This window comes from Phocoena sinus, chromosome 3, assembly GCF_008692025.1.
Source record: "Phocoena sinus isolate mPhoSin1 chromosome 3, mPhoSin1.pri, whole genome shotgun sequence".
In the NCBI taxonomy this organism is placed as follows: domain Eukaryota; kingdom Metazoa; phylum Chordata; class Mammalia; order Artiodactyla; family Phocoenidae; genus Phocoena; species Phocoena sinus.
In genome coordinates this window covers 63,108,676-63,124,227 of record NC_045765.1, presented here as the reverse complement: position 1 = coordinate 63,124,227, position 15,552 = coordinate 63,108,676, and the positions used below count along the sequence as shown (strand labels likewise).

General features: G+C 37.2%; 1 protein-coding gene across 8 annotated transcripts in view; it reads right to left on the bottom strand.

Annotated features, from left to right (window-relative positions):
- Positions 1-15,552, bottom strand: part of RAPGEF6 (Rap guanine nucleotide exchange factor 6) — a 226,987-nt gene that overhangs the window by 178,275 nt on the left and 33,160 nt on the right. The window lies entirely within an intron of this gene.

The following is a 15,552-nucleotide window of genomic DNA, read 5'->3' as shown; positions in this document are numbered from 1 at the left end:
CAAAAAGTGCCTTCGGCTTTTAAGTAAAAATAAAAGACACATTTTTCATTCTTGCCAAAAACTTTATTGAACAATGTATTCACTGCTTTGTTCCACTACCTTCTGACATTTTTCAGGCAACTTCATAATTCCATCTTCCCAAAACTTTTTATCTTTTTGAGCAAAGAACTGTTCCAGGTGCCTTTTACAATCTTACAGAAAATGGAAATTTTTTCCATTAAGATAATTTTGTAAAGACCGAAATAAATGGAAATCAGAAGGTGTCATGTCTGGTGAATGCGGCAGATGAATGAGAACTTCCCCGCCAACCTGTAACAGTTCTTGCCTGGTCATAAAAAAAAACATGCGGTCTTGTGGTATCCTGATGGAAGATTATGTGCTTTCTGTTGACTAATTCTGGACACTTTTCATCAAGTACTGCTTTCAATTGGTCTAACTGGGAGCAGTACTAGTTGGAATTAATCGTTTGGTTTTCCGGAAGGAGCTCGTAATAGAGGACTCCTTTCCAATCCCACCATACATACAACATCACTTTCTTTGGAAGACCGGCCTTTGGTGTGGTTGGTGGTGGTTCATTTCGCTTGCCTCACGATCTCTTCTGTTCCACGTTATTGTACAGTATCCGCTTTTCATCTCCCATCACAATTTGTTTTAAAAATGGAACGTTTTCATTACGTTTAAGTAGAGAATCATATGCAGAAATATGGTCAAGAAGGTTTTTTTTGCTTAACTTATGTGGAACCCAAACATCAAAGCGATTAACGTAACTAAGCTGGTGCAAATGATTTTCAACACTTGATTTGGATATTTTGAATATGTTGGCTATCTCCTGCGAGGTATAATGTTGACTGTTCTCAATTAATGTCTCGATTTGATCACTATCAACTTCAACTGGTCTACCTGACCGTGGAGCATCATCCAGCAAGGAATCTCCAGCATCAAACTTTACAAACCACTTTTGAAATGTTCAATCAGTCACAGCACCTCCTCCAAACACTGCACAAATCTTTTTGTGTGTTTCAGTTGTGTTTTTACCTTTCTTGAAATAATAAAGCATAATATGACAAAAAATGTTGCTTTTTTCTTCCATCTTCAATATTAAAATGGCTGCACAAGAATTCACCAATTTTGATAAGTTTTTAAAAAATGCATGCTGATATGACAGCTGTCACATACAATCTAACAAAATTGCTTCGAATGAAGTTTAAGACAACTAAGTGCTACTAGAGCCATCTTATGAGAAAAAAATGAATTAAACTTTTGGCCAACCCAATATAATGGTGGAAATATATTTGTCCAAACACACAGAATGTACAATACCAAGAGTGAACCCTATCATAAACTATGTACTTTGGGTGATAATGATGTGGCAATGCAGGTTCATCAACCATAACAAATGTACCACTTCGGTGAGAGAAGTTCATAATGGTGTAGGCTATGCATGAGTAGGGGCAGAGAGTATATGAAAAATCTCCATACCTTCTGTTCCACGCTGTAAACCTAAAATTGCTGTAAAAAACACAGCCTATTTTGAAATAAACAATAAATCATTTCTTATGAAAAACACATCAGGATTTATAAATCAACAAGCAGATCCTTATCTCTATATGGAAAAACAAACAAACAATCAAAACCATTCTAAAAATGATCAAAGTTGTGAGACCTACAATACTGATTTGACAACTTACAACAAGCCACAATAATTAAGACAGCAGATTGGTACCAAGATAGAAAAATAGTTAAATGGAACAGAGTAAATATTAGTTAAAATATTAGAATAAACAAACATATATACGGTCTACTGATTTTCAACAAAGGTACCGAGGCAATTCAATGCCTTTTAATAAAATGGCACTGGGTCAACTGGCTATCCTTAAGCAAAAACAAAAAGAAACAGAAACAAAAACAAAAACAAAAGTGAAGTTATAATAGACACAGGCCAAAATATAACAGCTGAAACTGAAAACCTTCTAGAAAAGAATCATAAGAGAAAATAATTGTGAGATTAGGTTAAACAAAGATTTCTTAGATATGACACCAAAACCTCAATCCTCTGAAGAAAAAAACAATTAATTGAATTTCATCAAAATGCAAAATATTTGTGCTTCAAAAGATACTATGAAGAAAAGGAAAAGACAAGCCACAGAAAAAAGAAAATACACACAAATCATATATGTGATAAAGAACTTGTATCCAAAACATCTAAGTTCTTAAAACTTGATAAGACAAAAAAAACACACAATTAAAAATCATACATCTCATAAAAAACTTGTATCCAAAGCATATAAATTCCTACAACTTGATAAGACAGACAATATAAATGAAAAATGGAGAAACACTTTGAACAGACATTTCAACAGAGGTATAGGAATGCTTAATAAGCACATGAAAATATCCTCAACAATACTAGTCACTACTGAAACGCAAGTTTAAATCACTGAGATACTGTTAAACACATACTAGAATTGTAATAATCAAAAGACTGTCAATATCAAGTGATGGAGAGGATGCAGAAAAACTAGATCCATGATATGTTCCTGGTCAGTATGTAAAATAATAGTCATCTTTTAAACAATTTGCCCCTTTCCTCAAAACTTAAATATATATTTATACGACACAGAAGTTATACCCCCGGATATCTACAAAAGAAACAAAAATACACAGCCCGTGTAAAGCCTTGTATGTGAATCTTTATAGCAGCATTATCCATAAAAGCCCCTAAAATAAAACAATAAAAACTTTCAAAATTTTCATCTCATGAATGGCTAAACAAAATGTGAAACTTTATAGAATAAAATACAATTTAACAATTTAAAAAAAGGAAAAGCTACAGCTGTTATGGGCTAAAACAGGGATGAACCTCAAAAACATTATGCTAAGTGAAAAAAGTCAAAACAAAATACCACTTTTAAATATTTGCAGGAGGTAGATATTGAGACAGAAAGTGTATCAGATTAACTGCAAAAGAGCATGAGGAACTTTTTCAAGTAATGGAAGTCTTCTAAAACTGTGGTGCACCAATGTATACATTAATTATAAAGTATTAAACTGTAAACTTATGATGGGTGAATTTTTTTTGTTTTTTTTTTTTGCAATACGCAGGCATCTCACTGCTGTGGTCTCTCCCGTTGCGGAGCACAGGCTCCGCACGTGCAGGCTCAGTGGCCATGGCTCACGGGCCCAGCCGCTCCGCGACATGTGGGATCCTCCCGGACCGGGGCACTGCATCGGCAGGCGGACTCTCAACCACTGAGCCACCAGGGAAGCCCACGATGGGTGAATTTTATGCTATGTAAATTACACACCAGTAAAGCTATTTTAAGAAAACTGTCTGGGACTGCCCTCGTGATGCAGCGGTTAAGAATCCGCCTGCCGGGCTTCCCTGGTGGCGCAGTGGTTGAGAGTCCGCCTGCCGATGCAGGGAACACGGGTTCGTGCCCCGGTCTGGGAGGATCCCACATGCCGCGGAGCGGCTGGGCCCGTGAGCCATGGCCGCTGAGCCTGCGCGTCCGGAGCCTGTCCTCCGCAACGGGAGAGGCCACAACAGTGAGAGGCCCGCGTAACGCATAAAAAAAAAAAAAAAAAAAGAATCCGCCTGCCAATGCAGGGGAGGCGGACGGGTTCGATCCCTGGTCCGGGAAGATCCCACGTGCCGTGGAGGAACTAAGCCCACGCACCACAACTACTGAGCCTGTGCTCTAGAGCCCGTGAGCCACAACTACTGAGCCTGCATGCTGCAACTACTGAAGCCCACGCACCTAGAGCCCATGCTCTGCAACAAGAGAAGCCACCGCAATGAGAAGCCCGTGCACCACAACAAAGAGTAGCCCCCACTTGATGCAAGTAGAGAAAGCCCACACTCAGCAACAAAGACCCAACACAACCAAAAATAAATATATAAATAAAACTCTTATTAAAAAAAAAAGAAATCTATGAATATACAAAAGAGAATATTTACAAACTTGGAGTAGGCAAAGATTAGTTAAAACACATAAGTACTTCAAATAAAAGGAAAAAATCATCCTTTGGACGTTATCACACTTAAAGAAGTTACCACTGAAAAATAAAAAGGCAAGACACAATCTGGGAAAAATATCTGCAATACACATAACTCACAAAGAGCTTTTATGTATGATATATAAATAACTAATATAACTCAAAAATAAAAAGACCACCTCAAAGGAATTGAGTCAACTTTCCACAAAAGATACATGAATGGTCAATAACTACATGCAAAAATGCTAAATATGATTAGTTATCATGGAAATGAAAATTTATACCAAAATGAGATCTCATTACATACACACCAGAATAGCTAAAATTAAAAGACTGACCATCATTTCAAGTGTTGAAGAGGATGCTGAGCAAATGGAATTCTCAAAAACTGGTAGTGGGAATGTAAATGATAACACCACTCAACAAAACATTTTGGCTGTTTTTTAAAAAGTTAAACATATCTACGATACAACTCAGCCACTGTACTCCTAGGTATTTACTTAAGGAAAAAAAAAGCACCTTTTCGTACAAAGATTTGTACATAAATATTCACAGATGCTTTATTTGTAACAGCCAAAAAATGGAAACAAACTTCATGTCTTTCGATAGATGAATGGATAAATACCTTGTGGTATATCCACACAATGGAATATACTGAGCAAATTTACAAAATGAGCTACTGATATACACAGCAACATGAAGGAATCCCCAAAACATTATGCTAAGTGAAAAATCTTAGCTATAAAAAACTATACAACATATTATTCCAATTATATAAAATAGTAGGAATTATATAAAATAGTAAACTGATCTATATGCCAGAAAGCAGAGCAGTGGTTGCCTAATGATGAGGGTGCAGGAAAAGTAGAGATTACAAACAGGCAACTAGATAAAGGACATCTACGAAATATTTAGAGTTATGATTATACTTGGTGAAAAACTCAATGTTTCCACCTTTCCATCACCAACTCCCCTTTTGAACTGAGAACAAGTAAAAGATGTCTACTTTTACTATGTCTCTTCAACATTGTACTGTAGTTTCTTCCCAGTGCAACAAGGCAGGAAAACAGGTGTAGGAGAGGGGGCAGGCATTCACATTAGGAAAAGAAAGAAGCAAAACTGTCTATTCACAGATGACAAAATCACTTATTTAGAAAATCCTAAAAACCTATAAAACAGCTACTGGAACTCATATATGAATTTAGTAAGGATACAAAATATAAGATCAACATATGCAACACCTGAACACTGAATACTACAAAACATTGCCGTGAGAAATTTAAGAAGACCTAAGTTAATAAGAGTGATGCACCTTGTTCATGGTTCAAGAGTTGACTGTTAAAATGTCAACATTCCCCAAAATGGTCTAAAGATTCAATGCATTCCCCAACAAAATCCCAGGCTTTTTTTTTTTAATTAACAAACTGATTCCAAAATTCATATGGAATTATAAAAAACCTATAGTAACCAAAAGAACTTGGCGAAGTTGGAGGACCCATACTACCTTATTCTGTCATTTATGATAAAGCTACAGTTGTCAGGACAATGTGGTACTGGCACCAGGTAGAAAAATAAATCAATTAAATTTAAACAAATATAAAATAAAAAGTTGAGATCACCGGTTTGCAGGGCAGAAATAGAGACACAGATGTAGAGAACAAACATATGGACACCAATGGGGGAAACTGGCGTGGGGGTGGTGCTGGTGGTGGGATGAACTGGGAGATTGGGATTGACATATATACACTAATATGTATAAAATGGGTAACTAATAAGAACCTGCTGTATAAAAAAGGAAATAAAATTCAAAAAAAAAAGTTCACACCCAAAAAAAATTTTTAACAATTATACAAAGGTAATTCAGAGAAAGGATAGCCTTGTCAACAAATACTGCTGGACTAATTGATTATGCATAGGTAAAAAACTGAAATTAGATCCATATATCACACCATGTAAAAAAACTAGCTCTAAGTAGATCACAGACCTAAACAGATTATAGTAAAATCTAAAACTATAAAACTTGCAGAAGAAATTATAGAAGATAATTCTTAGTGACCTTGGGTTAATAAAAGATTTCTTACATACAACAAAAGCACAGTTCATTAAAGAAAAAAAAACTTGATAAACTGCACTTCATCAAAATTAAGTTCTTCAGCACTTTGAAAAACAATTAACAGATGAAAAACACAATCCACAGATTGGCAGAAAATATTTGCAAGTTACACATCTGTTAAAGGACTTGTAGGGCTTCCCTGGTGGCGCAGTGGTTGAGAGTCCGCCTGCTGATGCAGGGGACGCAGGTTCATGCCCCGGTCCGGGAAGATCCCACATGCCGCGGAGCGGCTGGGCCCGTGAGCCATGGCCACTGAGCCTGCGCTCCGCAACAGGAGAGGCCACAACAGTGAGAGGCCAGCGTACCACCAAAAAAAAAAAAAGGACTTGTATACGGCATATATAAAGAACTTCTGAAACTCAAAAATAAGAAATTAAACAACTCTGCCAACGCCCCCACCCCCCACACACATAAGCCACCCTTCCCCAAATGGGCAAGATTCAAAAGGACACTTCACAAAAGATGTATGATTGACAAATAAGCCCATGAAAAGATGCCCACCATCATTAGTCTTTAGGAAAATGCAAATTTAAATCACAATCAGATATCACCACATACAAATTACGATATGTTAACTTAAAAATACTGACCTTACCAAGTGTTAGTAAGGATATGACGCGGAACAGCTGGAACTCTCATGTGCTGCTGGATGTTTAACTATAGACTATAATAACATCACTAGCTATTCCTAGGTATATACTCAAAATAAATCAAAGTATGTGTCTACATGAAGACTTCTAACCCAGCTATTCCATTGCTAAAAATTTACTCAAGAGAAATGGAAGCATATGTCCATATAAAGACTTGGACACAAATGTTCATAGCAACACTAGTTAAAAATAGGATAAAACCTAAATGTCCACCAGTAGTTGAATGCTAAACAAATAGTGATATATCCAAAAAAAAGGATACTGCAATAAAAGTTAAATATTGATATGCATAACATGGATAAACCTCAACATGATTTTATTGAGTGTAAGAAACCAGAGAAGAGTACATATTATATGCTTCACCTTATATAAAATTCTAAAAAATGTAAACTGATTTATAGTGACACCCTCCCCCCCAAAAATATCAGTGATTCAGTGATCTCTAGGGATGAAGGGACAGAGCAAGGAAGGACGAGCAAGGTTTACAAAGAGGCCTGAGGAAATTATGATGGGGTTGGACATGTTCACTATCTTTATTGGTAGTTTTATGGGTGTATACATATGTCAAACTTATCAAATTATAACTTTAAATATGTGCAGTTTAGTTTATGTCAATTATAACCTAATAAAGTTGTTAAATAGGACTGACTTAAGAAACTGAAAATGCAAATCAAATGAGATAAAAATGCATGCAATACCTGTCAGCTTGCATCATGAATGTATTCCAGATTTCTACAATAATAAAGACTAATAACTCAACCTTAAAACAGGCACGCACACACACACACACACACACACACACACACACACACAAACTTAAAGAGATACTTCACAAAAGAATATAGGGGAAGCAATGGCCCATAAGCACAAGGAAAAGTGCTCAATATCATTATTCAGCAGGAAAATGAAAATTAAAACTAATTCACAGTGACTAGAATAGCTAAACTAAGACTGGGGACACCACATGTTGATGACTACGTAAAAACAGGAACAAAACTCTTATCCATTGCTGGTAGGAGTCTAAAATGGTACAACCACTGTGAAACACAGTTCAGCAGTTTCTCACTAATAGTTTCTCTATTAAACTTCAAAACACATTATAAAGCTATGATAATTACAACAATGTGGTATTCAAGCAGGATAAACAAAACATAATGGAATAGGAGCCCAGAAATAGGCACACAAACATGTGGATATTTGATTTTTGAAAAAGGTGGCACTGAATGAGAGTGGGAGAAGAACATACAGGAATCCACATGGAAAATCATGCAACACTATGCCATACTCAAAAACCAATTCTAAGTAGACTACAGGTCTAAATGTGAAAGAAAAGCGAGAAAAATTCTAGAAAGTAAAAAAGGAAAATACCTTCATGATCTCAGCTACAGAAATATCTTTTAAGCAAAGAAGACAAAAAGGAAAAGACTGAATTGCTCTATTTAGAGTTAAGAACTTGTGCTCATCCAAAGACATTACTAAAAGAATAAATAATACAAGGCACAGAGTAGGGAAAAGATATGTGTAATATAAATAACCAAGCAAGAATTTTTATTCAGAATACACAAAGAATTTCCACATCTCAATAACAAAAACACAATGCATTATAAAAATGAGGAACAGACTTGAAGAAGCACTTTACAAAAGAGGTTATTTAAATGAGAATGTACTCACTCATCAACAAGCAGTAATATGCAAAGCAAAACTAAGAGATACACACATACGCACACACACAATACACTCAACAGAATAACTGAAATTAAGCAGTCAAAAAAATTAAAAATGACAATACTAAGTGTTGTTAAGGATGTGGAACAATAGGAATTCTCATGCACTGCTCCTGGGTGTGTAAATTGGTACATCCACTTTGGAATACAACCTGCAATGAACAATTAAAGCTGAAAACAGGCACATCCTATAAGCCAACAATTTTCTGATAGGTATACCTACAGGTATGTAACATGTGCATCTAATGTACAAGAATGTTCACAGCTGCTTTACTTTTAATAGCCCTCAACTATGGAAACAATGAAATATTCTATGAGAATGAACTAACTACATGCATAACACAGATGAATCTCATAACATTAGGCCAAAGAAGGCATATAAAAAGAATGGAAGAGTATATTCCTGTTAAATTCAAAAGTAACCAAAACTAAACTACAGTACATATCCTCAAGCTAAAATTCTACAGCTATTCAAGATTGATTAAAATTTAGGAAAATGATGATCTTTGGGGGGAAAGCAAGAGAGTTGATTTGAGAAACGACAAGCAAGGATCCTTCCAGGGTGCTGACAAATTTCAGTTTCTTGATCTGAGGGTAGTGATTAGGCAAATGTTCAATTTATACTAATTTATTAACACGTACATTTAGGTTATCTGCACTTTTCCCCATTTATTTCACTATAAAGGAGTTAAAACTACTGAATAAACTTCCTACTTGGGTCAGAAATAGGAAAAATAAGAATATGCATTTGTTTTTGTTCACATATATCTAAAAAATCTAGAAAGATATGTAAGACATTAATAAAAGTGGTTAGCTTTCTACACGGGTGGGTTGAATGGCGTGGATAATAATAAAAGTGGGAAAAATACTTCTTAAAGTACAACTTGTTATACTGTTTTGACTTTCGAACAGTACAAATTCATTACTTTGTCAAACAACTATTATTCTAAAAATTACGTCTTTAGAAAAAGGACAATGCTATTTACAGTGCTGGTGAAAGGTGATTAACCCTTCCCAACCTCAATGACTAGAAGAGTGCCTGACACATGCAGGTACTCAATAAATATTTTCTAAATGAATTATCTCTCAGTGCTTGAGATATTCTGACTGAAGTACTTGTTCCCTCCTTCTTTGCCAACCTAATCCTGCTTATTTGTAGAATCCATTCCCACAGCTGACTCCCCAATAAAGTTTTCTTCTCGTGTCACACAAGGACCCTTTTTAAACAAAGCAGTCAAAAAAAATAAAAAAATAAAGCAGTCATCCCATTCCACCAAGTTAAGTCAGTCTTTTTTTCTTAATGCCAGTGTCTTACATGGAGATGACCATCAATGCTTATTTGCTGCATAAATGAATGTTTCAATGAATACACGCATTAAATTTTATTTAAAAATCACAGTATGGGACTTCCCTGGTGGCGCAGTGGTTAAGAAGCTGCCTGCCAATGCAGGGGACATGGGTTCGAGCCCTGGTCCGGGAAGATCCCACGTAACGCGGAGCAAATAAGCCCATGCGCCACAACTACTGAGCCTGCGCTCTAGGGCCCGTGAGCCACAACTACTGAGCCTGCATGCCACAACTACTGAAGCCCAGGCGCCTAGAGCCCATGCTCCACAACAAAAGAAGCCATCGCAATGAGAAGCCCACGCACCACAACTAGAGAAATCCCGCACACAGCAACGAAGATCCAATGCAGCCAAAAATTTAAAAAATAAATTTATTTTAAAAATAAATAAATAAAAATCACAGTAATGAAGTCTTGTTTTCTTGAGCTACACTGAAAATTTACGGTGACAAACAGAAAATTGACTCAATTCTAGAAAAAACTAAATCCATTTCAAAAGAAAAACAATGATATTTCAGATTTGATTTATTCCTTTTCTCCTTTGTTTACTGTAAACTGTAAAATATATTTTATTGGTTTAAATTACATATAAAACTTCATTACAAGATAAGGGGCTGCACTTTAGATGCTTCATTAAAATATATGCAAACTAGAGTTTAGGTGATAAATGCTATAAAAATTCAAGGACCTGCCCCCTCAGTCAAATTTCTGGGAGTTCCGTTATTTGGGGCATTACAACATATCACCTACAAGGTGAAATACAAGTTGCTGCACCGCATACCATCTAGCACAAAAGAAGAGACACAATGTTTGGTTAGTTTTCTCAGATTCTGGAGGTAACACATGAAGTGTGCTACTTTGACCCATCTTCAGAGTTGCCCATAAGGCTGCCGCCAAGTTCAGGACACAGTAGAAACCACTCTACTACTTGGGCCTTATGATCCAGCATATCCAATGATGGATTATTTAGTGTTCATGGCAAATAGTGATATTCTAGGGAGTGTCCGACAAGCACTAATATGAGAATGACAGTACAGGTCTCTAGAATTTCTGAAATATCCATGCTCTCTTCTACAAATAACATTCTACTTTCCAGAAACAATTTCTGGCTTGCTACTGGGCGTTGGTAGAGGCTGAATGCCTAATCATGGGACATCAGGTGACTATGCAGCCTGAACTTCCTATCATGAACTGCATTCCTAGCCATAAGGCTTGGGCATGAGCAGTAGCAATCTATTATCAAATAAATATGGTATATAAGAGATCAAGTTCACCCAGGTCCAGAATAAGTTGCATGAGCAGGTGGCTCAGACTCCTTCAACACCAATTCCTGTTGCATTGCCTCCTCCACCTCAATCTGTGCCTATGCCCACCCAGGTAGTCCCTTATGACCAGGTGACAGAAGAAGAAAAAACTTGAGCCTATTTCACAGATAAGTCTGCACAACATGCTAGTACTACCCCAAAGTGGACAGCCCTACTCAAAGGTGACCCTGAAGGAAGGTAGTGAAGGAAAATCCTTCTAGGGAATAGAACTTCAAGCAGTACATTTGGTTGTCCATTTTATCTGGATTGAGAGAAGCCAGAATTATTAGATCAATATCTAGACATTCATGGGGGCAGTTACTAACGGTTTGGTTGAATAGTCAGAGACTTGGAAGGAAAAGGACTGGAAGACTGGTAACAAGGAAGTCTGGGAAGAGGTATATGGAAGGACCTCTTTCAAAATGGATACAGACTTTGAAGATACCTGTGTCCCCTGTGAATGCACAAAGGGCATCCACTGTACAGGTAAACAAAATAACATGCTCTATGGATGTCAATCAAACTCTTTCTCCCCAGTCAGTGCTTGTTCAATGGGCCCAAAAATGAAGTGGCTATTGTGACAGAGATGGAAAATATGCAGCGGCTCAACTGCCAATGCTACTGCTGGGTACCTAATCTGCCAACAGCAGAAACCAATACTGAGTCTCTGATATGGAAGCATTCCTCAGGAGGACTATTTAGTCACCTAGTGGCAGATTATTTACACTGGACCTTTTCTATCATGGAGAAGGACTATATTTGTCCTCACTGAACAGGCACATATTCTGGAAATGATCTGCCTTTCCTGCCCATAATGCTTCTGTCAGCACCACTATCCACAGGCTCACAAAATGCCTATCTATTGCCTCGGCACTCTAGACAGCACCATTTTCAATCAAGGTACTCATTTTGCAGCAGCAGCAGAAGTACAGCAATGGTTTGTCTCCCCCAACAGCCAGAATACATGGGTCTGATATTCAAGGCGTGGAAACAGGAGTGGCTCTTCTCAGTGTTATACTTAATAACTCATTCACAGAACTTTTACTTCCCCTCCCTAAAACTGTGAGCTCTGCTGGTTTTGATTCTTAGTCTTAGATTATGTCTAGCTATGGAAACAGCAACGGTTCCACTGAATTAGAGACTTCCACCTGGCCACTGAACCAAAAGGCAGGAAAAGGGGTTATTCTACTGGCCTGAGTGATTGATCCCAATCACCAAGGAGAAACTGAGTTGCTGCATACAATGGGGGCCAGGAGAACTACATCTGAAGCCCAGGGGGTTCATTTAGGCTCCTTGTAGTACTTTCAAGTCCACTGTTAAAGGTTAATGGAAGGGCTTCCCTGGTGGTGTGGTGGTTGAGAGTCCGCCTGCCGATGCAGGGGACGTGGGTTCATGCCCCGGTCCGGGAAGATCCCACATGCCGCGGAGCGGCTGGGCCCGTGAGCCATGGCCGCAGAGCCTGCGCGTCCGAAGCCTGTGCTCCGCAACGGGAGAAGCCACACAGTGAGAGGCTTGCATACCGAAAAAAAAAAAAAAAAAAGGTTAATGGAAAACTAATGGCAACCAAAAGACGGGGGGTGGGTTGGGCAGGATAATTAAGGATCCTTCAGAAATGAAAGTTTTGTGCCCATCATCAGGTAAAGAACGCAGAACAGCTGAAATTCTGGCTGAGGCTGAAGCACTGAATGGGTGGTGAAAAAAAGGAAGCGAGAGATACCAACTACGGGCTTGTGAGCAGTTACAGAAACAAGGACTATATATTGTGTATATGTCTGGAGTTGTGTAAACGTTAACCATTTTCTTCTTCCCTCTCTTCCCCATATTTATTTTATACATAAGTTGTTGGAGGTGAACTTTACAAAGTAGTTTGTAGTTAACAGAATATTCAGAGTACTGTGATGGAATATGTAATCAACAGCGAGTAATGACTGTTGGGACTGTGCATCTCCTTATTTTGGGGAGAGAGTAGGAACTTCTTTACTTATATGAACGATAGCTACATCTTGTTAGGTGGAAACAGAGTTGGATGGAAGCTCAAATGTGTTCAGAATGAAAATTGAGTAACCAAGAGAGTGGTCTGGACCATTCATTTATTGCCTCTCAAGTTCAAATGTATTTGCTCTCAGTTTCAAATTTACTTTGTAATAAAGCATCTGGATTTTGTCAAGATTCTCCTTTGGCCAACTGGAAATGTTAAAGCTCTGTCAGTAAAGGGTGCTAGTATCAGGACACCGCAGTAGGAAAGTATTCTTTGCTCTACGGGGTATGTGTGTGTAAAGCAAAGGGACATCCTATCTCCAGCCTCAGGGCCCATCTGCACCCTGGGCCGGGTGAGGGTGAGGGAGGATTTTATTGCTTACCGGTCCTGGTCAGAGGATCTCTTCCTGCCAGCCTTGACTCAGTAACTGTGGACAGCTCTGGCCCAGGGCAACCAAGTGAACTTCTCCATTAGCTATTGGGCTACAAGTAACATATTCACCAACAAGTTCTGAATTTCAGTTTTGGGGAGAGGGCTCCCCTTTCAAGTTTGTTCCTTCCTTGGGTACTCTGTCCCTTAGTTCCTTTATCCTTCTTAGTACCTAACTTCTTAAAGTAGTTAATAATTCTTTAAACTGTCCCTGTTCAAATTACTGTGTGGTTTCTGTCTACTCACTGATAAGGGAGTAACAAATACCTTAATATCTAGAGAAATAGGCTGTATTTTTATAACCTAGAAAACGACTATTATTCCTTGTCTTATACTAGGTAGTGCTCATATCTGTTGATTACCATAATGATCATATCCCAACACTATTATAATGAACAGAAGCCAAAAATTATTTGATGCTTAATATATGCTAAGCATTATTCTACGTATTTTATTTGTATTGACTCATTTAATCCTAACAATAACCTAATACAAGTATCTCTCAAACACAAAATATAAATCTCCTACCTAGGAGCTGCTCTCTAAATAACGATTAAATAGACTTCTACAATCATGTTTGCTGTGAAGTTCATGATGGTTACATTAAAGCATTCCATGACTTTATTGTTTTCAAATCTCCTACTATCAGGAGTTCCCTGGCAGTCCAGTTGTAAGGACTTGGTGCTTTCACTGCCGTGGGCCCAGGTTCAATCCCTGGTCAGGGAACTAAGATCCCACAAGCTGAGTGGTACAGCTCAAAAAAAGAAAAAACAAAACAAAACAAAACAAACTCATACTATCAATTATTTAAAAGATAAACTTCATTGTCTTGATCACAAACTCATGGTGAATTATTGTGGCTGATTAATGGCTACATAAAGTCCTTGACTATTCCTAACAGAAGAAAAGGGTGATAAAATATTCAAAAGAACAATACTAATAATCTTAAAATATAACTGTAGTCAGTATCAACCCAGCTTATTCTGTGTCAGTAGCTAACTCATTACAAATCACTAAAGTGACTTTCAGAAACATAGTAGAAAGGAACAATACCCAAAAGGCTTAAATAACCAAGAACTATTATGTATTTTATTTGTAAAAACAGTCAACAATATGCTTTATACTACTAATCAAGAAGTACAGATTTCATTTAACTAAAAGTTGATGATATAAAGTTTCAAGAATAAAGACATGGCTTTAAAAATGGCATCAAAACTGAGACGTCTCGTACCATCTGTCAAGTAGAATGTACCTTGATACTTAAATTTAATAGTTTTGCAACTAAATTAATTTAGCTGCAATTAGAAGTCTTACCTTAAAAGCCTAAAAATCTCTTCTCAACATTATTGGGAAAGTCACCAAAAAAGTACATTTTTATGTTACAAAATTATAATTTGAGGCCCCAAAATCTTAAGAATTACTAACAGACCAAATTCTCTAAGAATACTATATCTGATCATCTTTCCAACCACTCTTCTTTTACCTAATAATTCTGATGATGATAATTAACAATTACTTGTAACAGCCAGGCACTGTTCTAAGAACTCTCTCTCTATATATATATAAACTCATTTATTACTCAAAGCTGGCCTATGAAATACATCCTATTATTGTCCCTATTTTACAAATGAGGAAACTGAGGCACAAGGGGATTAAGTAATTTGTCCAAAAAGTATTATACAGTAGAGCAAAGATGTGAACTCAAGCAGTCTGGCTCTAGAATGTCAACTTTTACAGAGTTCCATTGAGAACTTTGAGTAGTAGCTTGCTATAACCTCATAAGGCACTTTAAATAGGTTCTATTATTATCTTCTTACATACAAGAAAACTATAATTTGTCCAAAGTCATAAAACTAATAAGTGACAAAATCAGGATACTAGCCTGGTTCGCATTACTCTAAAAAACGATTTCTTAACTATAAAGATATACTGCCTCCCTATAACTAACAGCAATGAATGCAAAACCATCAGATAAATGAGATCAAATCTCACATACAACTAAAGATCAAATAA